At 49.6% G+C, this 13174-nt stretch overlaps 1 protein-coding gene across 4 annotated transcripts in view; it reads right to left on the reverse strand.

The window, feature by feature from the left end:
• The window catches only part of CACNA2D2 (calcium voltage-gated channel auxiliary subunit alpha2delta 2), a 721727-nt gene that overhangs the window by 162558 nt on the left and 545995 nt on the right, over positions 1-13174 (reverse strand). The window lies entirely within an intron of this gene.

The following is a 13174-nucleotide window of genomic DNA, read 5'->3' on the forward strand; positions in this document are numbered from 1 at the left end:
CCATGGCAGGGGGTTGGACTTGATGATCTGCTCAGGTCTCTTCTGACCCTACCAACTATGAAACTATGGTTATGGGGGCAGTTTGGAGACCACAAGGGTGCCTAAGAGGCACCCAGTATACAGCTTCTTAGTGAGGGTCAGGACCCCATGGGCAGAGTAGCACGCAAGCTGCCTGGTGACAGTGGGGGACCCCAGGGGTGGAGCAGTGTACAAGCTGCCTAGGGTCTGGGATCCTGAGGACTGCCACGTGAGACCAGGGACCCAGAGCCTAAGAAACCTGAGACTGAGGCCAGAGGCCTAGAGCACGTGAGCGTGATATGGAGCTGAAGCCCAGAAGCTGAGGCCCAGGACAGTGGACCTTGGGCTGGGGGTCCCAGCTAGAGGAAAGGGGATGAAGGCAGAAGCCCCAACAAAGGTTTGAGGCTTGAGGGGCCAAGTGAGGAGTCAGGGCCAGCCTTTCCCCCTCAAACACAGACTGACATCTGTGAGACACAAGCATGACTGTGGGGGTGGCTGGATGTCACAATTATTGTTCCAAAGGCACAACTAAAAGGCAAGTGTGAACGCTAGGGGGGGTCAGAAGCCAGCTGGATTGCCTGGACCTGTCACACAGGGCACATCTGCACCAGGTGCTTTACTGCAGAGCTGATTAATTAGCTCCATGTAAATTATCATCATCTACAAGTGTGGTGCTATTAAACCGGAGTAAACTAACTAACTATGCTGTAGGACAGTATTGCCAGGCATAAGTACTGTCCTATGGTGTAGTTATTTAATGTACGTGTAGATGGTGACAAGTCTGGCTGTGGCATGAGGGTGCTACAGTGTAGGGACTGCCTGCTGCCTAGCCCCACACTATAGCACCTTGTGCCCCAGCTAGCCCCTGCAGCATTACAAGGTAATGCATTACAGCATGGGGCAGAGCAGCTCTGGCCTGGCAGGCTGATCCCCCTGGACTCCCTGCCAGCTGGGGAGCAATAAACTCCAGTGCAAACCATGGAAGCAATAAACTCCAGTGCAAACCATGGTAGAGTTTGTGTCTCACTAATTTAATGTATAGACGCACCCAGTGTCACTGTCAGTGGTATCGAATCAGAGGATTAAATCCACTAACACAGGGCTCTTTCTCCTTATGCATGTGGTCTGACTCCACTGTCACTGGAGTCCCTCTACAGCAGTGTCCTGAGGGACTCTCCCATCCATTCTCATGTCCCTTTCCTACGGCCTCCAGATTTATGGGGCTGAAGCTGGCCCCCAGCCAGGTAAAGCCAGGCCACACCCCTCCAGCAAGTGATTAGGGATTTAATTAAAAGTGACACAGTAAATAAAAAACATATAAAATGTAATTTGTGTGTGCGGTGATGGGTGACTACGGAGGGAGTTTTATTAAATGTTTTAATTAGTGTGCCAGGCAGCGATAGTGCCCCTCCAGTGCCTCTGCACTGAGCTCCCCTAGCACCAGGCGGGGACAGGGACTAACACACAAATCAGATCTGCCACACTGAGGGGGAGCTGTTTGTTCCTCAGGATCCCATTACCCTTCCCTGTTGTGTATGCATAAGCACACATGCCCATGTGCACACATACATGCGTGCACTTCTCACATCTCTCAGGAAAGCCTTTGCTGCTTTCCATCACCCATCTTTTTAAACAAGGGGGTACTTCTACCTGGGAGCTGCTGCATCACAATTAAGGAAAGAAGAAGGGAGACTGAGGAAGCTGATGCACGAGTCTTGCATTACCAACCAGGATTCACATGACAGCCCTGTCAGCTCCCCCAAGGCTTATAGGTCTAAAGTTCTCCATTTACCTGATCATCCCCTAGAGATAACCAGCAACATCCCTGCATTACAGACAGGGATAATGAGGTGCAAGAAGGGAACTGAAAAGCAGAGATGCTCTCTGGAGCAGCTTCATGTCCGTCCATGGAAAAGCACTTTCCTGTTGTGGCCAGGGGCCATCTAATGCAAAGGAGACGTGTGCTGTGCTAATATTCCCACCATTTTCATGCTCACTGAATCTTGCATTCAAAAGCTGCACAGAAAATAGAGCCCAGATCCTGGGACCTGAGTGTTCCGCCCTTCCAACTTGCTTGCCTGCCTGCTCTGGGAGAGGACAGACCAAGAAGAGAAAATGGCAGTCCAGTCCAGGAAAGGACAGGCACAGGAGCTCCTACCTGAGCACTGCTGGCAGCGGGGGACGGCATGGAACTGGGTGTTTTCAAAAAGGAAGCAAAATCTCTCGGGTTTCTACAAGTAGTCAGGGGGGATCAGTAGGCATTGGGGAAGTCACTGTTTCCCCAAGCACCGCCAGGAGTGACCAGGAATAACGGTCACAAGCTGGCAGAGGGTAGGTTTAGGTTAGATATCAGGAGGCGCTACTTCATGGTCAGGGTGGCTAGGGTCTGGAACCAGCTTCCAAGAGAAGTGGTGCAGGCTCCTACCCTGGGGGTGTTTAAGAGGAGGTTAGATGAACATCTTGCTGGGGTCATTTGACCCCAGTACTCTTTCCTGCCATGGCAGGGGGTTGGACTAGATGATCTGCTCAGGTCCCTTCCGACCCTAGAAACTATGAAACTATGTCTGCTCTGTGCTGCAGTCCTGTTGCCTGTGGGCCCTTCGGAAGCTGATAAACTCCAGCCAGGCCTCCCCACAGACACTTCCTTCTCACGACAAGGAAAAATCTGACAGGTCAAATTTGGCAAATCCTTTCAGATACACAAATGGTGGCAAAACATTTGAAGGGTTCAAAATGATCCATTTCAGCCTTTCCTGAAAGAGCTGTGCTGCCTCAGAGGAGCCAAATCATTGGATGTTTCTGAGTGAAACTTTCTGACCTTTTGCTTAAACACTACATTTTTCATTTCAAAATTGGCCTTAAAAAAAAAAAAAAAGGGTTTCAGGAAGGGTTAAATAGCCTCAAAACACAGCAGGAGTTTAGTTTGGGTCAAACGGAACATTCTGGGTTGAACCAAAATGAAATTTTCTTATTTTTCTTCATTTTGTCCAAAAAATGCCAACATCCCTCTTTCAATTTGACACAAACCCACCATTGAATCCAGATTCCTCCCAGCCCCGCACAGGGTGTCTGCCCTTACCTGTGCCAGTGAGGTGAGGTCTAAACTCTCTGCTGAACAGGGACACCTAGGCTACAGCAACAGCCAGGTGTGGCCTCCTACAGCCCACCTGGTGGACCTAGGTTGAATGCTTGTTCCAGATCCCTCTCTTGAGGTTCCCCTCTCTCCCCTCACCCCAGAGTTTCCCCTCTGTTCAGCCAAAGTCTCCAGCACTTTCCTCTCTGTTTCCCTATGCAGGTGCAGACAGATGCCTGCTGGGTTTCTCAAAGAGGAGGGGCGGAGTGCTCGGGTTCAGTTACCCCCATGGCAAACACCAGTGCCCAGTGGTTAAGCCTGGGCAGCCTGAAGCATGACTGCTAGGGGCTGGCATTGTAGTCTGGCTGACATGCCTCACTCCTGGCTGGACTGGCCCAGATGGAAAGGCTGAGTTCTCCAGAGGTTCTCCAGAGAGCTCCAAGTGAGTCCCTTAGCACCAGCGTGTTCCTTGGACTCTCCCATAACATTTGCCTTTTTAAGATGAACATAGAACACCAATCAGAGAACGTTTCCACTTGCTATTTTCACTGCTTCCTTTTCCTGGAACTATTTTTTCAGACTGGAGAAACCCAGACAAAAGGGTTTGGAGATTTGGAGGAAAAAAAGTTTGCAATTAATGAGCCAGTTTTGATTGTTTCTAATTTTGCAGCTCCCTGGAGTGGGCACTGCTTTTTTAATTCTAACACCATCGTGGCTGTGCTGGTCGTGAGTCTGTGCTTCCAACCAAAGTTCACTTATTTTGACTGCCCCTCTGCTTGCTGGAATAGATGTCCAGAGTTTGTGACCAATGTGATTGTATAGGAGCGTTCATCTGGGAAGATCTTGGGAAATGTCTCTCTAAGTTGAAAGTAAAGTTCTTCAACTTCTTCCATCCATAGCCCAAGTGGAAATATGGGCATTTTGATATGTGGTAGCTGATTCACTGTGTTGTTCTGATCATAAGCTTGCATGTAAGCTGACCTGACATTTCCACATTCAGTTTTAGGAAAAAAAGCTTTCCCCCTTAACGTAAGTTAATAACTACAAATAAAGACCTTAAGCTGTTGTTTCTCTTACAGAATCCCACAGGAGAATCAAGTAACCACAGAAAGAACCAAAGTGTTAACAGTACTAAAAATACTAAAATAAAAACTGCACTGAAAAATATTTCTGCCTTGCTATTGTTATCGCATGCACAAAAATCTGCAAGTCCAAAGGTCAAGATTGTTGATTAGCAGATTGACCCCATGTATGAGTTTAGTGTGATCTTTGTAATTCTTTCTGAAGAAAATAAAAGGTACTTCTAATCAGAACAATACAATATACGTCTTGATTTCTGAATGCACTAATACTGGCCATTATCCCCACGATTCTGGGCTCTTCAGTGAACAGTCATCTTTTAACCAATCTCATGTTAAAGCCTTGTGGGAGAAGAAGGAGCAGCTCCTTGAGCTGGGGGTCTGACAGGAAATGGGACATCCTGCTATAGCCGCTGTGGCAGGTATAGCTGTGGTGTTCTTTCCCTGAAGCATGGTGTACGGTATAACAGCACTCAGGAGCAGGGCACCTAGTTGGGATGGGCCCTGTTGAACAGCCCAGACTGAGGTCTGGATTTGAATCTCCCTCAGGTCAGGGCATTCTAAACACACAGGAAACCTTCTCTGGACCTGGGCAGGCATTTCTCAGGGGATGTATTATGGTATTTAGGCACATAAGAAATGTTGTTTCTGAACTGACTGAAGCAGAAGCTGCTCAAGGAGGGTCAAATGGCAGCTTCCTATAGAGGTCTGTCTAGAGCAGGGGTTCTCAATCTTTTTAGACTCAAGCTCTCCCTTGGAAAATGCCAGCTTGTAGCTTTTCTTTCATTTTTGACTATGGAAAAATACTAGAACAATTTTTCTGTTGCAAAGAACTCAGAGGCTAGGGGCAGAAGTTACACATACACAGGTTTAAGTGATCAGAAACTGGTTTAAATCTATAACAGAACAGAAGCTCAGTACACATAAACCAGTTTCGAAATGGCCGAAACTGGTTTAAGATAAACCTGATTGATTGTAGTATCAGACTTAACTGATTTGGGTCAAACAGGTTTATTGAACTTCTGTCCCAGACCTCTTCCTGGTTCAAACTAAATCACGGTCCCCCAGCATGCTTTCCAGCCCTGTGCTGGCTTGTGCTGTCTGCTCCAGAGAGCAGGGCTGGCCTCACCCCTCTGCTCCCTAGCTGGAGCAGTGAGAGCTGCCTGACACGGGGTGGGGGGCAAGCCTGGGTGGGGATGCACCCCAGTTTACAGGGGTAGGATTCCCTCCCCGCCCCCGCAGGAAAACCCTGTTTGTTCACTTCTCTATCAGATTAATCTGTGCAATTTAGACTAACCTGAAAAGACTAAATCAATTTAGCCCTAGGCTTTTTGACTGTCTGTACCTAGCCAAAAAATCCACAACAGGTCTGAAAATGTTTCACACTCTGGATTCCTACTGGAAATTCCTGGGGTTATCTTGTGAATCGTCTGTAGGTGTTTGCACACTGATTAGTGCTAAAATTGGGCTTCACTCTGCAGCACCCTTAAAAGGATCTCACAGCAATTCAGGGCACTATGGCACCCTGGTTAAGAATCAATGGTCTAGAGTGTCCCACTGTATACAGGACCTGGTATGCTCACTCACAGCTCACTATGGCCTTAAACCAAATAACTACCCTTAATCCCCACCAACCCAGCCCCTCCTCCCTCGCACCCTTCAAGCCTACTGTCTCTCCCTGTGTCTATCTTGCCAGACATTTGTGACCCAGCCCTTCAACCAGTCCAGCCACCAGTGGCAAAAATCTTCCCTCCCTGCTGCTTTGAGTAGGTCATTCCCCAGCCCTGATCTCTCTCTTCTGCTAACCCCTGCAAAGTCCTGCACAGAACACACTTCCTCTCAGCCACTTGCCTGCACTGCTGCAGTCCGCTTCTCTACAGCTTGATTTTACACTGGTTGAGGAGCTGGTTCATTTTTGACCAGGCTGCTGGGCTGGGCTCAACTGGACTCTTGGCAAACTACTAAGCAACTGACAGTGGGTGCATCTTCACATGCTATTAGTTGGAGTTTATTGCTCCCAGGTGCCACATTTGCATGTGTGCTCAGGACCATAGCACATTCAGCCAGGGCAGGGGTTCAACCCAGCCTGCCAACCCAGGCTCTCTGGCCTACCTCAACGTGCTGCAGAGGGGCTGGTTAGAGCATGAGGGTGCTCCAGTGCAGGGCTAGCCACCCTCATGTCCCAGCCAGCCCTGTCAATGTCAGCAGAACGCTGCTGCAGGATAGCACTTGTATGTACAAGTACTAACCTGTGGTGGAGTTAATTAGTTTCGTGCAGCCTAATAGGGCAGCGCATGTAGACACTGGGACTATTGCAGAGCTAATTGGCAGCTCCGCAGTAAACATCTCACATACATGCGTCCAGAGTGGCATAAATGTCACAGCTCCTAGGTGGAGCCTGGCTCCCCATGTCCTTTGTGCTGCCCATGGAAGGGATCTCTACCTACATGCAGCTCCTTTGCAGGTACAAGTAAGGACATTGCCCTGACTAACCAGAACGGGGCGCTAAGACTCTCACTTTCTTTTCTCTGCTCCCAGGAAAACTTGTTGCTTTGACAGTGTGCATCCCCAAGAGACCCCAGGCAATGAGACAGAGATTAGGTGGCTCCTGCAGAGAGGCCACCTTACTCTTATAGTTAGAGGTATATGAGTTCCTCTCTCATTCGTTCCTCACTGCAGCAAAAACTGGGTCCTCTGTGACTTTTGTAATTTTTTCCCTTTCACGTTTAAAAGACCATGAGACACATGGCTTCAGTCACTCTAATGTGATGATCCTATAGATATGTAAAACGTTCTAGCACAACCAGCTTTTGAGATTCAAAAGGCATTCTTCTGTGTCCTGCTGGACCTGCCACACCAATCCCTTTTGTGACTATACAACCAACTGGTAAGCATCACCTCTGCGCCCAGCTCCTGCGGGCAGGAAACTAGTTCATGCATGCTCAAGGCACCAAGCCATGGACCTTCAGTGCAATCTGCAGCAGTTCCTGCCTTTTGCCATGGAGGTCCCTGGTTTGCTCCCCAGTTCAACAGCCAGGGCAGTGGCCACCTCATCCCCCAATGCCCAGTTCTGGCAGAAGCCCCCTGTTGTGGTGTCAAACTGCAATTTGCTTGGCTCTGGGGAAGCCATGCTAGGTCCCAGATGGTTGCTCTGAACCCAGCTTCCTACTCCCATACCCAGTGCTTCAGGGATGTTTGAAAAGAGCCCCCTGCAATACCATACTTTACTGGCAGTTGAGCTCTGGACTTTCCCCATCTCTCCACTTGGGGCTAACAGGGTCCTGCCTCAGATACTTAACAGTCAAAGGCCAATGACAACACCCTTGATGGGGCAGTGGCTAACTGCAGAACCATGTACCAGGCTGGGTTTCAGTGTCCAGAAAATGGACAATGAGGACTTGGGCATCTTCTAATGCAATGATTGTCAACCAGGGTGATGGGAAACCTGGAGTGCCAGGAGATCCTTTGAAGGGTGCATAAGGTGTGAGGAGATAAGTGAGGTGTGAGGAGATGTTGATAAGCTGAGCAAATAAGTAGCAGGCTCAGGCTTGTTCCTGCCTGGACAATTCCCAATCCCTACTTCCTGGCCCTTCTGCAAGGAGCTATAAGCACTGTTAATATACAATAATTTCTGAAATGGGGCGCCACTCAATTCACAAAAGTTATGGAGGGGTGCCTCAAGACCAGTGAGGAGTGCTTCATGTCCAAGAAGGGTGAGAACTAGAGGTGCATTTTCAGTCCCTTATCAGAATGGCACCGACATAAAGAAAATTGGCTGTATCGGAAATCGGCTTTTTTTGCCTGATGTGGCTGATAATGTGGCTGATAAATGCCCTGTGCATGTGCACAGCTGCAGCACAGCACAGCACATAAGCAATGAGGAGCACGCCTGGCAGCTTGGAGAGCTGCATCCAGCTGGTAAGTCTGTTATGGTGGAAGGGGTGTGGGGGGCGGGCAAATCAAGGCTCCCATGGTGAGGGAGGGAGAGGGGCTGCAGCAGGAGCTGCAGCAGGTGCTCCCTGGGTGGCACAGGATAGAGCTGTGGTTTGTCCAGGAGGCAGCTCCTACCACTGTGTGCACCCCAGGAGGGCATGGGGGGGGTGTGCCCCTGGATCTGTGTGGGGTAGGGCAGGCTGTCACTGCAGGCTGGGGCCAGGGCTGCATCAGGCTGTTCCTGGAGGGAGCTGGACCAAACTGTGCTTGGGGCAGGTGGCAGCAGCACTAGGAGGGGGCTATGGGGGGGGGTGGGCTGCAGCCACTCCAAAGTTTGCTGTAGCCCTGCTCCCAGTGCCACTGCCACCTTCCTGGAGTGCAGCCTGGCCCAGCCCCCACCGCCCTGTGCAGATTCATGGGCATACACTGTCTATGTCTTCCCAGGATGTACACAGCAGCAGGAGCTGCCTTCCCCCTCCCCACGCCCCCTGAATGATTGCAGCTCTGTCCTGCGCCTACCCTGCCCCAGCTGGGTAGTGCCTACCCCAGCCCCACTCCCTTCCTCACTGCAGGGACCTTGATCTGCCCTGCCCCATGCCTCTTCCCTCCCTCCTCCCCTTCCACCACAACAGACTTACCAGCCAGACACTGCTCTTCAAGCTCCTGAGCTTTGTATTGGAAATCAGATTGGTATCGGCCAATATGCCTCTTTAAAAATCGGCTATCAGTATCAGCCCCAAAAATCTCTGTTGGTGCACCCCTACTGAGAACTGCTCTTCTAGTGTCATTTGCTTATTTATGGTGGAAGGTGCCCACGCCCCTCACATACCCCTCACAGCCCTCCATACAGGTACCACCTCCCTCTGTTCCTCCCTGAATCAATCTGCAAGCACCTAGTAGGAACCTTCTCTCTTCCCTCTGAATGCTGACAGTGTCCAAACACATTGAGCTCTCTCAGCTTCTAACTCAGGACACCCTACTGGAAAGCTCCTGACATAGTGCATATTCTCCTGCCACTCCCAAGTGCTTTTATTCCTTAAGATGCAATCTTCTTCCCCAAGGACATTCTCAATCTCACCATCCATCTCCCTACCCTACCAGGTCCCTCCCTCACCCCCTCCAAGCCTCATCCCTTCCCAGTCACTGTTTCTCTGAACTGTCCACCATTTCCGAGGGTGAGCTAATTTCCACTTGGTTTTTTGCTCTACAGCTGAGTATGGTGATTTATATGGCTCTGGCACGGCATCCGCGACTGTGCCATGTGAAGAGCAGGGGGTTGGAAATCATGAATATTTCATCCTGCTCACCCACCCTTCACTCTGCTCCCTCCCTCCTCCCCCCAGTCTCATGATTTGCTTCATTAGCTGCTCGGCCTGTGCTAGCTGGGTAATAAAACTAATTGCAATTTCTAATCCACTGATGCCAATGCAGTAAAATTGTTCCACTGATGTGGTTCCGTGTGTGTACATGCTGGTAACGAGTCTGTATATCAGCGCTTGATGGAAAGCATAGTTAGAAATGGCACTGGGAGTTGGACTCCAATCACAGGCGAGACAGCTATTTGTGAGCCCTCAACACATCTGATGAGAGACTCTTGGAGGAGCCTGTGATTGTGTCTGTCTGTATGCACACATATTTGTACCACACATGAGACTTCCAAATCTGGGAAACATCTGCGTTTCTTGTTCATTGTTCTCAAGGAAGGGAAAGCACACATAAAATTACAGCGGGGTTTAAATCAGGACCCATAGATCTAAATGCATGAACTTCCCCTACCTGCAGTACAGGATGAACATACCTTGCTTGGTGCTGATGCCAGCTCACTAATTTCTACTGTGGAGCAGTCACTAGAGGGAGACACAGGCCCATGGTCTTCCAGTGCATACATAGCAGAGGGCCTGAGTGGGGTGGGAAGCAGCCTAGGTTCAGTCATTGTGTGACCTTCATAGTGCACATGGTGCCATGCCCATTTGTACTGCACATTTTTATTCTGTCTGTCTGTCTACATCCATGCTGCCAGGGGCAGATCCAGGATTTTCCAAAGTGGGGTGCGGGACCAGCAACCCACAGTGCAAAGGTGGCTGCACCCCATGCTCCCAGGCTCTTCTGCTTCAATCAGCACATGCACATCATGCCATGGGAGCCTCTGGGGACTTTTTTCAAACCCCTAAAGCAGATAGGAATCCTCCCTCCTTTCCCCTTCCTACTCAGAAGCATGCTTCTCTTCCTCCTCTCCCCACCCTGACTGCTGTTTCTGCTTTCTTCACTGTTTTGGGACAGGAAGCTCCAGAGTAAGCCAAGTGGAACAAGTGTTGGGCTCATCTGGGGAAGGGGACAGTGGCAATAGGGCAGATAGAGAGTAGTTCCCAGAACCCAGCCTGGTCCTAGAGCAGATGCAGGGAAAGGTGGGACTCATCCATCCCTGCTGCCATTGCCTACTCTGTTGAGCCAAGCCCCTGCACAGCAGGAAGTAATGGCTCCGGTGCTTCACCTGGGACAGTGGGGAAAGGAAGGTGATGGTTGAGGGAAAGGGCCTTTAAGCAGGAGGCAGAAGGGAGGGAGGATTTTCACCTGCTTTAGAGACTTTAAAACATCTCAAGAGGCTCCCATGCTGCAATCCAATCCCAAAGGGGGGTGCAGCTGTGCCACTGCACCCCCCATGGATCCACCTCTGTCTGCTGCTAATTGTCTCTGCAGTGTGGTTGGCTCTAGCCATCCCCATGAGGCCTCTTCCTGTTCATGGGCAGTAAGTTCATCTACAGTAGAGAGGTATGCAGCTGTGCTGTGGTTACCACCAAAACAGGCAATGGGAAGACAAAGATGAGAGAACCACAAAGCTTTGATTCAGACCTCCCGCTGGGCTCAGGTGATAAGCATTCAAGGGAATTGCTACTGCTGGGTTGCAGGACTTGGTAAGCAAAAACCAGAGTGGCTGGGTGCTGTTCTGTGGCCAGGTTCCATTCCTGGATGCTGGAATGAGATCAGAAAGCTAGACTTCACTATGAAAAGAACATGTAAAGGGTGGCTTTAGAACCAGGCACGCTCCTGCTCTGGTCTGGCTCCAATTGAGGATCTGAGGCAGCATGGCAAGTCCCTCTCATTCTTAGACAATGCCCATGGCTTCTCTCATGGAATATAAAACAACCAAAGCAGTGAGCCAGTTCAGAGTTGGACAACCTTGTCTTCTGGGCAGGAAGGGGCCTTGGTGGGAAGGCCTTCCCACACCGAACCAGTGTGGCTGTCATCTTCTTTAAGCTAGCTCAGGGAGCCGTGTTACAGGGGCTCGTCCCTCCTCACTCACTATCCAGGAGGCAATCCTACTAGGCACCAGTATAAAACTCTCAAAGCACAGACCCCTAAGTTAGAGCCTAAGTAAATTCATGTTAATCCCAGTGAGAACTGCAGACCTTGCTCCTGGACTAGTTACATGTCAGCTTTCCCAGGCTATTTCCAGATCCAGCTCTCCTGGCTACTGCTTATATCTGCCAACTTCAGGCAGCTGAGCTGCAAGGAACATTTCTCACTTAAGCTGATTCAGTATAATACACCTCTAGGTGCTGTCAACAGCATTAGGAACCAGCACCCATTTGCAACCACACCATTTCTCCTGCTGCTTTGTAAAATGCCATGGACTCACTGACAAAGATGCTTGCCCATCATTATGGGGCCTAAGCCAGGCTTCTCATCTCTCAAGGCATGCAGGTGCCATAGTCTCCTTTGTGCTGTGTCCCATCACACTGAGATCATGGGTTCTTGGAAGATGTTGCTTCCCATTACCTCAGGCTGACTTGGTCTGTACCTACCATATGGATATAGGAGCTAGCATACTAGCTCAAACCCAGGTACAGTCTAAGTCTGGTGTCTTGACAGTGGCTAGACTAGATGCTACAGAGGAAAAATGCAAGAAACTGCACACTGAAAAACTGTGGAATATCCTCTCCACAGAGGAAATGATTGCCTAGAGGTGAGATCAATCTCATGTCTCCCAGTGAAAAGGCAGCTCCAGCTGCTCCTGGTTGCAGTAGCAGCAGCCTCTTTGGGAGCTAATGAGAACGAATGAGGTTGCTATGCAGCACTGAGCCATACAGGGACCAGGCACTAATTGGGCTCTGGACAGGCAGCTGTGCTAAGAGGTTCTGAAAACATCCAGAACATATCTCCTCCCTCCCCAGATGGTGAGCTTCTTGGCAATGTTTAAAGAGTCCTGATGTGGCAGGTCTGAAAGGGCAAGCACTTGCCCACTTTGATGCAACCTGTGGTAGGTGCAGACACATTGCCTGTAGCCAAGCAGTCCTGACATCATTTCTAGCCACGAGTATAGTTAGGTCTCTGTGATTTTGCCACAATAACTTTAGTGCAGTACTGTTGGAAAAATTAATAGAGAGAGCTAACCAATAACCTTCTGGCTGTTTCCCTGCTGTGGATCACTGCCTTGTGGGAGCTGTCATGTAGAGGGTTAATGCTCCATATTTTCTGATATGTCAGCACCTCTGATTCAACTTTATCTCCCATGATCCTAATTGTTCTGCTCACTAAGTGGCTGAGTGCCTCAGTAGAGTCATGGAGTTTCTTAAAATTAATCTTTTCAGCTTGCTATGACAAAAACCATAGCCCTAACTATAGGGATTGCAGTGCCAATGACTCATTTAATCCCCTTCCTTGACTTTGATGGTGGCCAACACCTGTACCTGTACTATGTACCTAACTGTACTATTGTGATTCCTAAGGAGAACTGAGAGCACCTGGAGGTGCCAAGAGGCAGTAAAGGTGAACAAGGTTCCGTGAAAATGGGATGACATGCTTCCCTTTCTAGTACCTGAAACTAGTATGCTCAGTTCCATAGCAGAGAACAGAAGGTGGCTCTGTTTGCTGCCTCCTTGATTTCCCACTCCTTGCAATTCAGGCCACCTTTTGTCCAACAACAATAGGACAGGACAGACTAGGGCTGCTGGATCCTTCCCTTGTACCCATGACCACAGTCCTATCCCCACCCAGTCTCCTAAGAAGCAAGCTACAAGAAGACTGCAGTGGCCTCTGAAGAATTCAGGCTAACAGTAAAAGATTTTAAAGA

Source organism: Crocodylus porosus, unplaced genomic scaffold (assembly GCF_001723895.1).
Source record: "Crocodylus porosus isolate Cpor-Errol unplaced genomic scaffold, CroPor_comp1, whole genome shotgun sequence".
In the NCBI taxonomy this organism is placed as follows: domain Eukaryota; kingdom Metazoa; phylum Chordata; order Crocodylia; family Crocodylidae; genus Crocodylus; species Crocodylus porosus.